Below are 16,439 nucleotides of genomic sequence, written 5' to 3' on the forward strand. Positions count from 1 at the left end.
CTCAGCAGATGGTTGGTGTTCATTCAACAATCCATCCATTCTCCAGCTCACTCCCAAACCCACTCCCCCCCATTTGCCTTTTATTGCCTGATTCCTCCCAGCTTCACACCAACAGAACCTCTGTTCATTTTCCTCTACATCTAATAATAATAATAATAATAATAAGGGAGCCAGTGTGGTGTAGTGGTTAAGAGCGGTAGTCGTCTAATCTGGGGAACCGGGTTCGCGTCTCCGCTCCTCCACATGCAGCTGCTGGGTGACCTTGGGCCAGTCACACTTCTGTGAAGTCTCTTAGCCCCACTCACCTCACAGAGTGTTTGTTGTGGGGGAGGAAGGGAAAGGAGAATGTTAGCCGCTTTGAGACTCCTGAAGGGGAGTGAAAGGCGGGATATCAAATCCAAACTCTTCTTCTTCTAATAATAATAATAATAAAAAATTTTATTTATATCCCACCCTCCCCAGCCAAAGCCAGGCTCAGAGTGGCTAACAACAATAAAATAGTACAACATTCTAAAATCATTTCATTATAAAATGAATTCAACTCAAATTGATGGCAACCATTAGGCTAAAGTTCTGTGAAGAGTGCCAAAGGAGGGAGTCAGGCTGTGCCCTGGCCAAAGGCCTGGTGGAACAGCTCTGTCTTGCAGGCCCTGCGGAAAGATGTCAAGTCCCGCAGTGCTCTAGTCTATTGTGACAGAGCATTCCACCAGATCGGAGCCACAGCCAAAAAAGCCCTGGCTCTAGTTGAGGCCAGCATAACCTCTCTGTGGCCTGGGACCTTCAGGATGTTTTTGTTTGAAGACCGTAAGTTCCTCTGTGGAACATACCAGGAGAGGCGGTCCTGTGTGCATTGGTAGGAAGCTGACCAGAAACCTCACACTGAACGCATGATGAATGGATGCAGAACAGTGTGGGAGGTGACGATAGTGCATGCATTGTTGATTCAGGAAGGTAAATTGCAAAAGGCACGCCATGTACCTTGCTTGATGTTTACTTCCCTCTTTTCACATGTGGTAATTTTTCCAGAAGATCGTTAAAATAAATGCTCTTCAACAACACAAAGACTTTCATTTGTATTAGAAGGTGTGTCATGGAGAGCATTGTTGATCTTTCTAAAACCTCCAATTAACATAACATTATTTTTTTTTAGAGCAGCAAGGCAGCATTGGGGAAATGAAAAAACCTGAACAGCTTGGTTGATAGAGCATAGAACTTTTAATTTCAGGGTTGTGGGTTCGAGCCACACGTTGGGTGAAAGATTACTGTATTGCGCAATGTTTGACTAGATGACCCTCGCTGTCCCTTCCAACTCTATGATTCTTTGAAATCCCCCACTTCAGAAAAAGAGAGAGATAACCCCAGCAACTGTTGTTGTTGTTGTTTAGTCATTTAGTCGTGTCCGACTCTTCGTGACCCCCTGGACCAGAGCACGCCAGGCACTCCTGTCTTCCACTGCCTCCCGCAGTTTGGTCAAACTCATGCTGGTGGCTTCGAGAACACTGTCCAACCATCTCATCCTCTGTCGTCCCCTTCTCCTTGTGCCCTCCATCTTTCCCAACATCAGGGTCTTTTCCAGGGAGTCTTCTCTTCTCATGAGGTGGCCAAAGTATTGGAGCCTCAGCTTCAGGATCTGTTCTCCCAGTGAGCACTCAGGGCTGATTTCCTTCAGAATGGATAGGTTTGATCTTCTTGCAGTCCATGGGACTCTCAAGAGTCTCCTCCAACACCATAATTCAAAAGCATCAATTCTTCAGCGATCAGCCTTAATAATAATAATAATAATAATAATAATAATAATAATAAATTTTATTTATATCCCACCCTCCCCAGCCGAAGCCGGGCTCAGGGCAGCTAACAACAATAAAACAGTACAAAAGTACAGCATAAACAACACTCTAAAATCATTCATTATAAAATTAATTAATTCAAGCCACTGGCAGAGCTCCGCAAAGATTGCCGAGGGAGGGAGTCAGGCTGTGCCCTGGCCAAAGGCCTCGTGGAACAGCTCTGTCTTGCAGGCCCTGTGGAAAGATGTCAAGTCCCGCAGGGCCCTGGTCTCTTGTAACAGAGTCTTCCACCAGATCGGAGCCACAGCCGAAAAAGCCCTGGCTCTAGTTGAGGCCAGCCTAACTTCTCTGTGGCCTGGGACCTTCAAGATGTTTTTATTTTAAGACCGTAAGTTTCTCTGTGGGGCATACCAGGTCCCGTAGGTACGAGGGTCCTAGGCCGTATAGGGCTTTAAATGTTAAAACCAGCACCTTAAACCTGATCCTGTACTCCACCGGGAGCCAGTGCAGCTGGTATAGCACCGGGTGAATGTGATCTCGCAGCGAAGACCCCGTAAGGAGTCTCGCTGCAGCATTCTGCACCCGCTGAAGTTTCTGGGTCAGTCTCAAGGGCAGCCCCACGTTAAGCGAGTTACAATAATCCAGTCTGGAGGTGACCGTCGTGTGGATCACAGTGCCTAGGTCAGGGCAAGAGAGGTAAGGAGCCAACAGCTTAGCTTGGCAGAGATGGAAAAATGCCGCCTTTGTTATAGCTGCAATCTGCGCCTCCATGGAAAGGGAGGTGTTGAAGATTACACCCAAACTCTTAACGGACGGTGCTGGCACTAATTGCGCCCCCGCAAGAGATGGGAGTTGCCCCCCCCAATCCCATATCGTCCCGCCCCAGCCAGAGGACCTCTCTCTTCGAAGGATTTAGCTTCAACCGGCTCCCATGTAACCATCCAGCCACAGCTTCCAAACATCTGGTCAGTGTGTCTGGGGCCGAGTCAGGATGGCCATCCATCAACAGATAGAGTTGGGTGTCATCGGCATACTGATGGGAACCCAGCCCAAAACTCCGAACAAGCTAGGCGAGGGGGTGCATAAAGATGTTGAAAAGCATCGGGGAGAGTATCGCATCCTGAGGTACTCCACACACCAAGGAGTGGCGCGATGACAATTCCCCCCCCAAGCGCCACCCTCTGTCCCCGACCAGAGAGAAACGAGCACAGCCATTGAAGGACTGTACCCTGGATCCCCACGTCGGCAAGGCGGTGGTCCAGAAGTTCATGATCGACCATGTCGAAAGCTGCTGAGAGATCTAGAAGAATCAGCAGCCCCGACCCGCCTCGATCCAGCTGTCTACGAAGATAATCTGTTAGGGCAACCAGAGCAGTCTTGGTCCCATGACCAGCGTGGAAGCCAGACTGGAATGGATCCAGAGCCGACCAGCTCTCACTTCCATACATCACTACTGGGAAAACCATAGCTTTTACTATATGGACCTTTGTTGGCAAGGTGATGTCTCTGCTTTTTAAGATGCTGTCTAGGTTTGTCATTGCTTTTCTCCCAACAAGCAGGCGTCTTTTAATTTCGGGGCTGCTCTCCTAAAGAATGATTATGGTCCACACAAGCCACAGTTGCTGGAATCACAACAATTCTCTGTAGCCATAACAGATGCTGCTTAAAAACTCAGATCTGGGTAATTGAGAAGGAGGCTTGGGGATGAGAGGGGTTCACTGCCTTGCATTTCTGGTGCATCTCAGAATGATGAATGGAGATGCTATTGAAGGGACCCGCCTCCCCTTTGGGCATAGGCAGGCCTGGGATGATGCACTGGGGCAAGAATGTGCCCGTTGCATGCCCGAGAAACATATATTATGCACCAGTTATGATTACAACTCAGACGTTGTGTCAACATGAGGGTCAGGCCATGGTTTGATGCAATAAAATCTATTGTACTGCAAGAAAGTGATTTATCATGGGTAATGAGGGTAATGCAGGACTTCAAAGCCAAACATTGGGAGCCAGACTGTAAACTCAAGTGCATAATTGTGCATTGCACCCCAACTTTCCCATTCAATAAGAACTGTCATACTGGATCATATCTGATCTACTGACTCATGTAGCTCACCTGTCTCTCTTTTGGCCAGTGCAAGATGATGAATTGGAGATTTAGATTTTATCCCTGGGTACAGCAGTTAAAGTGAGGCTGGCATTTACCATTATTCATGTGATCAGTTCTGTTTATTCCCCAACATCTGGCTGGGAATTGTGACAATGGAAGTCATGATTGCTGCTTTACTGTTCAATTCAGGGACTCCTAAAGGCCAAGCCAGAGTCTGGATATATTTGGTATGGAAGTTTTTGGAGAGATTGGCCATGGATGGATGGATGGACAGACAGACAGACAGACAGACACATACAGATCTGGGAGAAAGAAGCTTTAATCCTTCTCACTACCTCCATTTCCCCTTGAAGCTGTTGTTGTCTTGTTTGCCATGCAGGACACAGAGGGAAGGATGCAATTTTTGTGGAAGTGCAACAGCAGCAACCATTCAGTTTACAATTTAAGAGTTAACCCTGTTGGTGTTAAAGACAGCCAACCAAGAGGGTTATTTGGGAGCATTGCTTAGCAACCAGTGAGGAGGTATGATCCTTGATGAGGTAACTTGTATGCAAAATAACATTTTGGGTGGTATTCAACGAAATGAATGTGCAGGCGGAATGACGTTGGCTTGTGCAACTGGACTTCTCTTCCCACCACACCCTGTGTCATCCTCAAACCTGCTGCAGAGCGTTGTAGTAAGCAGTGGCGTAGTGTGGGGGTGCAGGGGGGGCCGGCCGCACCGGGCGCAACATCTGGGGGTTAGGGTTAGGGGGTGCAAATCCACAGGTTAGGGGGCGCAATTTACTTGCCTTGCCCCGGGTGCTGACAACCCACGCTATGCCACTGGTAGTAAGCAGGGTCAGGTAGACATATTTTGAAGAATCTCTATGAGATCCTTTTAACTGGAAGCTGAATCGGGAACCTCCTCTGTGCACCCCCACCAAGAAGCTACAACTCCTCCAAAAACCCTCCTTATTTGAATAGAGGGAAATCACCATCCAGCCGAGCCCAGAGGTGTTTTCTCTTTGTTTTTCTTGTGCGTTCTCCTGGTAACCAGGTGTATACCTTTATTTTGGACATCAGGAGACAGGAATCATAGGTGTGCCTTCTTTGTTCAGACCTGTCCTGCTAGCTAATCATTTTTTAACACCCATTCATTTTCATTTTATTGTGGGTTTCTTTTTTCGCATTCCTTTGAGTGAATGCTCCACCCTTTCATCACCACTGCAGGGCAATCAGCGCTCCGAGCGGCGACTTGCGAAAGTGAAAGGTGACTTCAGCCTGAAACCTTACCTCTCAGCGATTTATGGAGCCCTCGTCTCGCCACAATTCCACGTTGGATGGGACAGGCGGGCAGTGGCATTTGCTGTTCCACCTCAGGCTTGTCTCTTGCAGTCAACCAACATGCTTGGCCCTCTAGAGACTGAATCATGCACAGGGAGGCAGCCGTTGAAATGAAATGCATTTTAACATTCCCAGGACAACAGTGTGTTTGCCTCTTAGGGAACAAGCATTTAAGTGAACAGCCATTGGGGGCGGGAGACACAGCTAAGAAGTGGTGCCCCCCCTTCTCTGAATGCAGCTGTTCTTTTTAAGGTCTGCCCAGGGCCATCTTAAGCATATCCAGAATTAATCCAGAATGCGGCAGCTAGACTGGTGACTGAGAATGCATAACACTGGTCCTGAGAGATCTGCATTGGCTCCCACTACGTTTCTGAGCACAATTCAAAGTGTTGGTGCTGACCTTTAAAGCCTTAAACAGCCTCGGTCCTGTACACCTGAAGGAGCGTCTCCACCCCCATCACTAAGATCCAGCGCCGAGGACCTTCTGGTGGTTCCCTCATTGCGAGAAGTAAAGTTACAGGGAACCAGGCAAAGGTCCTTCTCGGTAGTGGCGCCCGCACTGTGGAACGCCCCCCCCCTTCAGATGTAAAGGAAATAAGCAGCTATCTTATCTTTAAAAGGCATATGAAGGCAGCCCTGTTTAGGGAAGTTTTTAAAATTTAATGCTGTATTGTTTTTAAAGCCGCCCAGAGTGGCTGGGGAAACTCAGCCAGATGAGCGGGGTATAAATAATAAATTACTATTATTATATTATTATTATTATCCAGTGCCATGGTGCAAAGTTCCCTCCAGCACCCCCCACACCCCCATTTCCCATATTTTTTTAGGGAGGACGGGACTGCTGGTGGGGCTGGAGGAGGCGGGCAGTGGCTGGAGGGCAGCTTCTCCTGCGGGGAAGAGGCGGGGACAGGACGTGGCGCCTCCTGGCTCAACTGGTGGCTTTGTGCTACGTTGGCCATGGCAGATGGAGCCTCTGGGCACAGCACTGCTTCAGCGCGGCATGGCAGAGGCGGGCAAAGGTGGCGAGCTGATGCCGGGAAGCACCACGTCCAGCCTCTGCCTCTTCCCTGGCGCCCTCCAGAACGTGGCGCCCTGGTGCCCCGCGCCACTACCCTCTATGGGTAAGACGCCCCTGGGTCTTCCTCTGCTGGAATTGCTCTGTGGATAGAGAATGAGACTCTTGATCTCAGGGTTGTGACTTCAAGCCCCACTTTGGGCAAAAAAAATTCCTGCATTGCAACTCTTCAATCCTACAGTTCTATGATTATTCCTGTGTGAAGTGTGAATTAATTTGGGGTTGCCTTGGGGACCTCGACAAGCAATGAATTCTGCACGGAAAGATCACTTTCTTTTGTCTGGCAGGAATCATCGAACCTTCAGCTTGATTGGATGTCCCAAAGTCTTAATGTTATGGGAGAGGGTGAAAATGGATGCTCACCGCTTCCCTGATGGGCATCAGTTGCAAACCTTCGCTCTCCACCTCCTTCCCAGCCAGCCCAGTCACCGGCTGAGTGGAAATGCCGTTACAACCATAGGGGTGTTACCTCCCGACCAGTAGCTGGGTTCAAATGAGCCAATCAGGACCCAGGGCTTTGAGAATTCCTTTACTGTTCACAGCCAAGACTAGCTGAGCAGCAACACCTAAAAGGGCCAGTTGTGCTAAAATCCTGGCTCGACCTGCAGTGGTTTCAGCCCCCCCAAAAGGTAAAGGACCCCTGGACAGTTCAGTCCAGTCAAAGGCGACTATGGGGTTGTGGCACTCATCTCGCTTTCAGGCTGAGGGAGCCGGCGTTTGTCCAGAGACAGCTTTCTGGGTCATGTGGCCAGAAGGACTAAACCGCTTCTGGCGCAACGGGACACTGTGACGGAAACCAGAGCTCACAGAAATGCTGTTTACTTTCCCACCGAAAAGGTACTGTACCTATTTATCTACTTTCACTGGTGCGCTTTCGAACTGCTATGTTGGCAGGAACTGGGACAGAGCAACAGGAGTTCACCCCTTTGCAGGGATTCGAACTGCCAACCTTCTGATCGGCAAGCCCAAGAGGCTCAGTGGTTTAGACCACAGCACCACCAGAGTCCCTCTAGCCCTCCAGCAGGAGGCTGAAATGGATATACACACAATGCCTGAGCCAAAGACCCACTGACACCTGTAATCAATAAGGTTGTGGCCATTTTCAATCCCATCGGTTGTCTACCTGAGTCTTTTCTGCCACAGGTCAGCTGGTCGCTGGCTTGGGGGTGGGGAGGATAGCTTTGTGACTGGGCCCACAATCTTTTCCTCACTTTATTCACACCATGAGTAATTTTACACACCTCTATAACATCCCCACTTACTTGCCTTTTCTCTGAACCAAAAAGCCCTAAATGTTGCAACCTTTCCTCACAGCTTGCTTCATCCCCTCAATCTTTTTGCTTCCTCATTTCTGAACCTTTTCCAGCTCTTACAATACCCCTTTTGAGGTGAGCATACCAGAACAGTTTATAGTACAGTATTCCAAGTGTAATCACACCATAAGGTAAAGGTAAAGGGACCCCTGAGAGTTCAGTCCAGTCGCGAATGACTCTGGGGTTGCAGCGCTCATCTCACTTTACTGGCCGAGGGAACTGGCGTTTGTCTGCTTCTGCAGACAGTTTTCTGGGTCATGTGGCCAGCATGACTAAGCTACTTCTGGCAAAACCAGAGCAGTGCACGGAAACGCCATTTACCTTCCCGCCAGAGTGCTACCTATTTATCTACTTGCACTTTGACGTGCTTTCAAACTGCTAGGTTGGCAGGAGCTGGGACTGAGCAACGGGAGCTCACCCCATCACGGGAATTTGAACCACCGACCTTTTGATCAGCAAGCCCAAGAGGCTCAGTTGTTTAGACCACAGTGTCCCATAATCACACCATACGTTTGTATTAATAGCATTGAATGAATGAATGAATGAATTTATTACGGTCATAGACCAGAAAAAACATAAAAAGCAACAATAGTTTACAAAGGGAATAATGGTGTCAATTAAAAATTGTAAAATTATACATAAAAGCAATACACATATGCACACACACCCACACCCACCCACACACACACACATATATGCACTACAGTATATGTATAGACTTAAAAAAATGGGGGGGCTTGTCCAGGGGTCAAGTCTTTTACTTTTTTACAGCTAATGCCCTCCGCTTGATCGCAGCCGCAGAAAATTTGGCCACTTTCAGTGTTACTTCTGGGTTTTTATCTCCTAGTAGGATTTTCAGCCGCTGAGATTCAGATCGACCTGGAAATTTCTGAACGATAGGGGAGATAAACAGTGACCTAATATCCCCGTAAAGGTCGCAGTGTAACAACACATGTGAAGCCGTTTCCACCTCTTTCAGACCACATGGGCAAACTCGTTCAGCATAGGGTGTGCCCTCGTATCTGCCCTTTAGTAAGGCAGATGGCAGTACATCAAATCTGGTAAGGGTAAACGCCCGCCTGTATTTTGCGATTTGTAGATCCAGCAAATATGGTGTTAGATTAAACCCTTTTCCATAATCTTGGATAGCTGGGTGTTTATCTATCTTGCTCATATGGTCCTGAAGCTCTACATCTCCTATTCGCTGGCTCACCATCCTTTTAGCCTTTTCAAAACCTGAGGCTATAAGTTCTTGTGGGGAAAGCCCCAGGCCCTTCAATTTTTCATAAAGCGACAATCTCCATTTAGACTGGAACGGGTCTAGTAGAGTCAATGGAGCCACTCCCACTGGGAAAAATATGAGTTTTAGCCAGAAGTGAATCTTCAGGATCCATATCCTGGCATTAATAGGGAGTTGACCTACCTCCAGCCTGATGGCTGTGTTGGAGACACAGGTAGGTAACCCTAGTAGGGAGCGGTAAAATTTAGTTTGTACAGATTCCAGGGACTTGAGTTTTTGACAATTAAATATCTGGGTGCCATACATCAATTGTGGAAGTATTTTTGCAACAAAGACCTGGGAGGCAGCAGGAACATATTGACCTCCTTTTCTGTAAAAGAATCTTATGATAGCTCTGGAAGATCTTTGCGCATTTACAATGGAGTTCTTAATCTGATGGCACCAAGATCCCTTCTCATCAAAAATTATTCCAAGATATCTAAAAGATGTTACTTGCTCAATAGGTTGGTTATTAATTTTCCATTTATGTCGGAGTTTTCTCTTGGAGAACACCATAATTTTTGATTTAGTGTAATTTATTATTAGGTGTTCAGCTTCGCAATACTCTGTAAGAGCTCGTAAAAGTTTTCTTAGACCCACACAAGAGAAGGAAATAAGTGCCGCATCATCTGCGTACAAAAGGACTGGGATTGGTATATTATTTAGGTTTGGGGGATGAGTACTTGCTTCCTCCATCTTTCCGACTAAGGAGTTTATATAGAAGTTAAATAGAATAGGGGCAAGAACACAGCCTTGCTTGACACCATGGAAACTTTGGATTTCCTTTGATAGGTTCCCATAACGGTCGCATCTAACACGGATCCGAGTATTTTCATGTAGTCTACGGATAAGAAGCAAAAGACGTCTATCGATGTTTGTGGCATTTAATTTTTCCCAAAGTCTGTGCCGGGGTATCAAATCGAAAGCTGATTTGAAATCTATAAAGGCTACATAGAGGGAGCCTCCTTTCTTTGAGGTGTATTTCTCCACTAGATGTTGCAATACCAGTCCTTGGTCTAGAGTTGATCTATGTGCCCTGAAACCAGCCTGGGCTTCCTTTAGGATGTGCTCCTGTTCCAGCCAGTCCGCAAACTTTTCACGTAAGTGAGTTGCATAAAGTTTGCTAATGATGCTTAAGAGACTGATTGGTCTGTAATTGGCTGGATCAAGTTTACAGCCTTTCTTGAATATGGGAACGATAATTGCCAATCCCCAGTCCTCTGGTATTATTGCTGTTTGATCTATGCTGGTGAATAGGGTGGCAAGGACTGGGGCCCACCAGTCAATATTGGCTTTGAGAAGCTCAGGAGCGATATTATCTGCTCCCGGGGCTTTTCTGTGTTTGAGTGCCTGAATAAGTCTCCTGATCTCCGCAACCGACACCGGAGGCCACTCATCACCTGCCGCACACTGTATTAGTGGCTGTGTCAAAGGCAGAGCTGAATATGAAGATTGGAAAAATGCCTCCCAAGTCCCTGCAGGTATAGTATACTCCACTTCTGAGGAGGTAGATCGCACTCCATTTGCTACCAGTCTCCAGAAGGTGGCCGAATCTCTCTCTCTGGATGCATCTATTAGGCATTTCCATTCTCTTTTCTGTGCCAGGATTTTTTTGTTTTTGATCAAGATTTTATAATTTCGTTTATCTTCAAACCAGACCGTGGGGAGTTGGGGTAAATTGGCAGATCTATAATTCTTGTATTTTTTCAGTAAGTTTAGCTTCATGTCCTGACATTCTTGATCAAACCAGGGTTTGGAGTTTTTATATACTGAGGATTGCCTACTTGACCTGTTCCTTTTTTCCTTCAGGGAATCTTGAAGGAGTGAAATTAACTCCTGAAATAAATTTATCTTTAATTCATGGCTTGAGGAAGTTATAAGGTTTTCTCTCTTAGTGAGGAATTCCTTTGAGCATAGCCTACTTGAAATTTCCTTATGCAGTTCATCTGTCCATCTGATACGAGAATATCTGAGCTCCAAAGCTGTAGGGCTCGAATGTTCGATTTTCTCAGCGCAGGATAAATCCTTTCCCGCAGCTACGAGTGCACTTAATGGCAGATGGTCACTGTCTAAGCGCTCCTCCACTTTGCATTCCAGAACTTTGTTTTGAAAATCATACGACACGATTATATAATCAATTGTGGAGGCACCATTGTTAGATATAAATGTGAATTCTCCGACCTTCTCCCCCTCTGTACGGCCATTTAGTATAACCAAGTCCAACTTGTTGACCAAGTGTAATAGGCATAAGCCGGCATAATTGCAGCCTTTATCCTTTGAGATTCTAGCTGGTATTGAGTGGGCTTCCTCTATAATGGGGGCTGTTTCATGGAAATGGGCATACAAGGCCTCATCAGATTGTCCAGTTCTGGCATTTAGGTCGCCTGCCACCACTACAGAGGCATCAGGAAATTGATTTGATAGTTTGTCAAGATACTGTTCTAACTGAGCCCAAGTATTTCTTATCAGTCTTTTCTCTCTTTGTGGGGGTAGGTATACGTTAATCAGCAGCAAGCTGTGGGTTCTCCACTGTACTTGCACAGCTGTGGCCAGATGGTCTAGTGGGTCTAGTTTTTTAAATATGGCCCTTAGCCTTGTTGAGATTAAAGTAACTAACCCACCTTTAACTCGCCCCCCTCTAGTACTTAAAAGACCTGGGAGGGAGAACGCAGAAAAGCCATTTAACTCCACTTCACTTGTGCTCCAGGTCTCCTGGAGAAACACAATGTCATGTCTCTGGATATATTTAGCAAAGGATTGGTCAGAAACCCTCTTTTGCCAACCTGCAATATTCCAAGTTAGCAAGGTAAGGTTGCACGTTGTCTTGCCAAAAGTTGATCTTGGTCAATTTGCCTTTGAAAGATTTTTAGGGCCTATCTTTTTATCTATTGGTTGAATTTCGTTCATTTTGGCAATGTCCATAGATGTATTATCGCCCAGGTACTCAATGGAATCAATTGAAGGGTGCAGCGTGCTAACATTAGTGATCAGTACTCCTTTTTTTGGCGAATCTACCTTGAGGTGTTCTATTTGACTGATACCAAGTTCATCCTCATCCAGGTATCTCATGCTGGTCCAAGAGCGCGTTGTGGTTGTCATAGGGATGGTTTCCTTCTTAGATGGTAGATTGTTGCTGTCCCTTACGCACTGTGTTAGATCTGTTGCTGTCAGGTTTATCTCAGGTTTATCTCTGCAGCTGCAGAGGTATTATAAAGGTAGTCTTTCATGGTTGCCATAGGGATGGTTTCCTTCTTAGATGGTAGTTTATCCCTTGCGCACTGTGTTAGATCTGTTGTTAACAGGTTTATCTCTGCAGTTGCAGAGGTATTATAAGAGTAATCTTTCATGGGGTCTGTCTTGGCTTTTTCAGAGAGGTTCTCTTTCTTTAATTGGTCCGTTGCCGGTTCTTTCTCTCTTACTTTTTCCTGAGCATTCATCTCTGTTAGCTTATTTCTAAGGGTCTCCAATCTTCTCAAGATCTCAGATTGGGCAAGGAAAGGCAACAATCCAAACTGATTTATTAATGCCTTTTCTTCTGGATAGAAGTTATCCGTCCCCTCATTAGTTATCCGTCCCCTCATTAGGCAGTATTAATAGCATTGTGATTATGGCAGGGTTATTCTCAACCTACCTATGTCCTAAGGATTCCTAGCATGGCATTCACCTATTTTACAGCTGCCACATGCTTTTTTGACATCTTCATCAAGCTATCCGCTACAAGCCCAAGGTCTCATTCCTGGACAGCCAGTATTAGTTAACCCACCCCATGAGCATATATGTGAAATATAATTTCCCCCCCCCCCCCCATTGTGCATCACTTTGCAGTTGCATTTACCATTTTACTGTTTTAACCACCCTGTTAAGAAGCAGTTCTTTTGTTTCTTGTTCTAACATGTAATTAAGAACTGCGTTTCCTGTTACTGAGGCAACACTAACTTCCTCTGTTTAGCAATGAAAACGAGAGTTGCTAAGAGTCTGGACATGAGTAATTAATTAAGACACATAATTATACAATGTTCCTCTAATAAAATTCTAGTTCTTTAATAAAACTGAATCATCCAACAATACAATTCAGAGGTCTTTGAAATAAATATAAAACTATGAAATGTTAGTTCTTTGTATACTGACCCAACCAGAAATGGGAGATAACTAGGTTAATAACTTTGCTTCAGGATGAGAACAGAAATCAGCCTCTGGCATCACGGCAGCAGCAGGAGGCCCCATTAGCTAAAGTGGTATCTCAGGTTAAGAACAGTTTCAGGTTAAGAACGGACCTCCGGAACGAATTAAGTACTTAACCCAAGGTACCACTGTATATACTTCACATTCATTCAGGGAAAATATGTTTGATAGGATGGTGAATTTGTGGCTCTCCAGATTCTGGACTACAACTTCCATCAGACATAGTGGCCAACAGCAAAGTTGATGGGAGTTGTAGTCCCAACAACTGAAGGACCACAGATGAATATCTCTGCCTATGATCTCCCTAAACTATGAAGCTCTTCCAGCAAGTTGGGGGGGGGGGAGAGCAGACTTCATCTGAATTAAAGAGAAAGTGGTGGCAGAACAGGGACTTACTTCCCATGCGCACAAGACCAATAGTGGGCCAGAGGTTGAGAAGGTGTTTTCTGCATGTGCTGTAGAGGAAAGTAGGGGGCAATTGGGGCTCATCAACCTGGGAAGTTTGCCCATCTAGGAGAAGGAAAACTCTGATCCTAAGCCTCCTCTGCCTTACAGGATATCTTCGGGAGAAAACAAGGCCAAGGGGTTCCCAGACTGTGGTCAGGTGACCACCAGTATCCTATGACCTTCATTCAGGTGAATTTTAATCTGTTTCAGTATTTTAACTTGTTGTATGTTCTGAAGCATTGTTGTCACTCTTTCTTGATTTTATTGTTTTATCTCTACCAAGTGGCATATACATTTTATGAAATAAAAACAGGCAAATAAATGTATTTTGCTCTTTTTCTTTCTCATGTTGCATTACTCTTTGGATTCTGGGGAATGCAAAGTGTGATGAAATAAAATACAATATAAGAAAGAAAAGAAGCAACAAAAGTACAACAGTAAATCATACAGCATGCAGCACACTGCATTCCGATTGCTGTAAGAAGCAGAAAAATATTAGCTGGTCTGCTAAGACCAGCAGCAATTTTCAAGTAGTCCATGGTGGCAGGTGGGGAGTGGAGTTTGAGAACTAGTGCTTTAGGCCAATAATTTCTGTAAAGTGCTCTGTAAGTCCACCAAATCTACTTGTGTTTGTTATGTAATAACCTTTTATGTTATATATAGGTTAGGTTAATTGCGTACAACTATGATACATATAATTTTAACAGCAGTGCTGCAGGTCAGGAATCATATGTAATTTGCCTAAGTGCTCATGAAAGACACTGTATAATTATATTTTTATAAAGGAAGTTCAGAGACGTTTACAGGTCTTCTTCTCGTGGTGGAACCTTGCCAGATAGAGGAGATACCAGTATCCAACACAATTTGGCCACAGTCTGGAAAACATCTCCAATGTTGGAGGCCGTGGAGTGTCACGATTATCATTGTTGCATCAGGACAGACCTCTGCGTAAATGCTCAGATGCTGGCGTCATTGCTGAAGCTTCCAAACCTGACCAGAATCCCTTTGGTTAAGCACGTTCTCAGGATGAGCCAGGTAGACGACATCTGAAATAAAAGATTGGCGTCCATTCCAGAAGCTTGGAAAAATCCGAACTACAAAATTGCACTGCTCTCTAAAGCAGAGCAAACGAGGTCCGCCCATTCACAGTGCTGAAAGCAAATTCTATCTCATACTTTATGGGGCCATTTTTACTTCCTGTTATATATTCTCAGTCTTCAGGTCTTTGTTTTTCAAACAGAAGTGCTGAAATCATTTGTGGGTTCAGAAATTAGGAAGAGAGATGGATTGTGTCATATGTTTCATCCTCCCATGGAGTCAGGATTATACCGGTTTGTATAATCTTAGTGGTTTGCTCGGTCTAGCAACAATGTGACTCAAACAAAGGGACTTACAAAATTTCCTTAGGACTACTTTTTTTTTTAATACAACAACTATGTAATGACTCCGTCCATTAACCCTTTATATGGCTGCTAAATGGAGAAAAGAAATGGAAGCAGTGAGAGATTTTACTTTCTTGGACTCCATGATCACTGCAGATGGTGACAGCAGCCACGAAATTAAAAGACGCCTGCTTCTTGGGAGAAAAGCAATGGCAAACCTAGACAGCATCTTAAAAAGCAGAGACATCACCTTGCCGATAAAGGTCTGTATAGTTAAAGCTATGGTTTTCCCAGTAGTGATGTGTGGAAGTGAGAGCTGGACCATAAAGAAGGCTGATCGCCGAAGAATTGATGCTTTTGAATTATGGTGCTGGAGGAGACTCTTGAAAGTCCCATGGACTGCAAGAAGATCAAACCTATCCATTCTTAAAGAAATCAGCCCTGAGTGCTCACTGGAAGGACAGATCCTGAAGCTGAGGCTGCAATACTTTGGCCACCTCATGAGAAGAGAAGACTCCCTGGAAAAGACCCTGATGTTGGGAAAGATGGAGGGCACAAGGAGAAGGGGACAACAGAGGACAAGATGACTGGATAGTGTTCTCAAAGCTACCAGCATGAATTTGACCAAACTGCGGGAGGCAGTGGAAGACAGGAGTGCCTGGCGTGCTCTGGTGTATGAGGTTACAAAGAGTCGGACACGACTGAATGACTAAACAACATGTAATGACTCCATCCATTAACCCTTTATATGGCTGCTAAATGCTCCTTTCTTAATTACAATGAACCACTCCTATTTCTTAACAGCCCAAGGGCCCCTTCATATATCACCATAGCAGTGCAAGACCTGCTTTCCTGTAGGTTTGTCCCACACCACTAAGCTAATGTTTGAAGGTCCATACCCACGTAGGTGGAGCCATTCATGTTAGGCACCTCCCATACATACAGGTGGCAACTGGGTGGGAAGGAGTCATTTGGTCAGCTTCCAGATGTTACAGTGAGGACACAGGAAAAAGTCACAACGGTAAGCCTTCTGCACTAAGGTAAGGCATAAAGTGGCCCCAGATGACCTATATTTCTTCAGAAGTCAACAAAACCATGCTGGATTTCTCCACTTCTGCACTAGAACTTGTATTTGTCTTGACATTCAGCTTTCTGGGAATCTTAACTTTTGAACATTTTGTTATTAAGCTCCTAGTCCACATGGCCAAACCATCATGTATGGTAGAGCTTCTGAGGTGCCACTACAGAAAACACCCTGTCTCAAGTCACTGCAGTTACGGGAAGGACCTCTCAAGGAGATTTCAGTGCTTGGGCAGGTTGTTGTTGTTTTGTTGTTGTTGTTGTCTTATTGAATTTACAGTGGTACCTTGGGTTACTGACGCTTCAGGTTACATACGCTTCAGGTTACAGACTCCGCTAACCCAGAAATAGTACCTCAGGTTAATAACTTTGCTTCAGGATGAGAACAGAAATCGCACGGCGGCAGCAGGAGGCCCCATTAGCTAAAGTGGTGCTTCAGGTTAAGAACAGTTTCAGGTTAA

The 16,439-nt window shown here is 45.4% G+C and overlaps 1 long non-coding RNA gene across 1 annotated transcript in view; it reads left to right on the forward strand.

Moving 5' to 3' along the window:
• The first annotated feature begins 6,837 nt into the window (after positions 1 to 6,837).
• Positions 6,838 to 16,439, forward strand: part of LOC309371890 — a 52,010-nt gene continuing 42,408 nt past the window's right edge. Inside the window, exons 1-2 of the long non-coding RNA XR_014169318.1 lie at positions 6,838 to 6,924; positions 13,625 to 13,719. This is a non-coding gene — a long non-coding RNA (uncharacterized lncRNA). The remainder of the gene's footprint in view (positions 6,925 to 13,624; positions 13,720 to 16,439) is intronic.

The sequence above is a fragment of the Podarcis melisellensis genome (assembly GCF_964234715.1).
Source record: "Podarcis melisellensis genome assembly, chromosome: 6".
NCBI lineage: Eukaryota > Metazoa > Chordata > Lepidosauria > Squamata > Lacertidae > Podarcis > Podarcis melisellensis.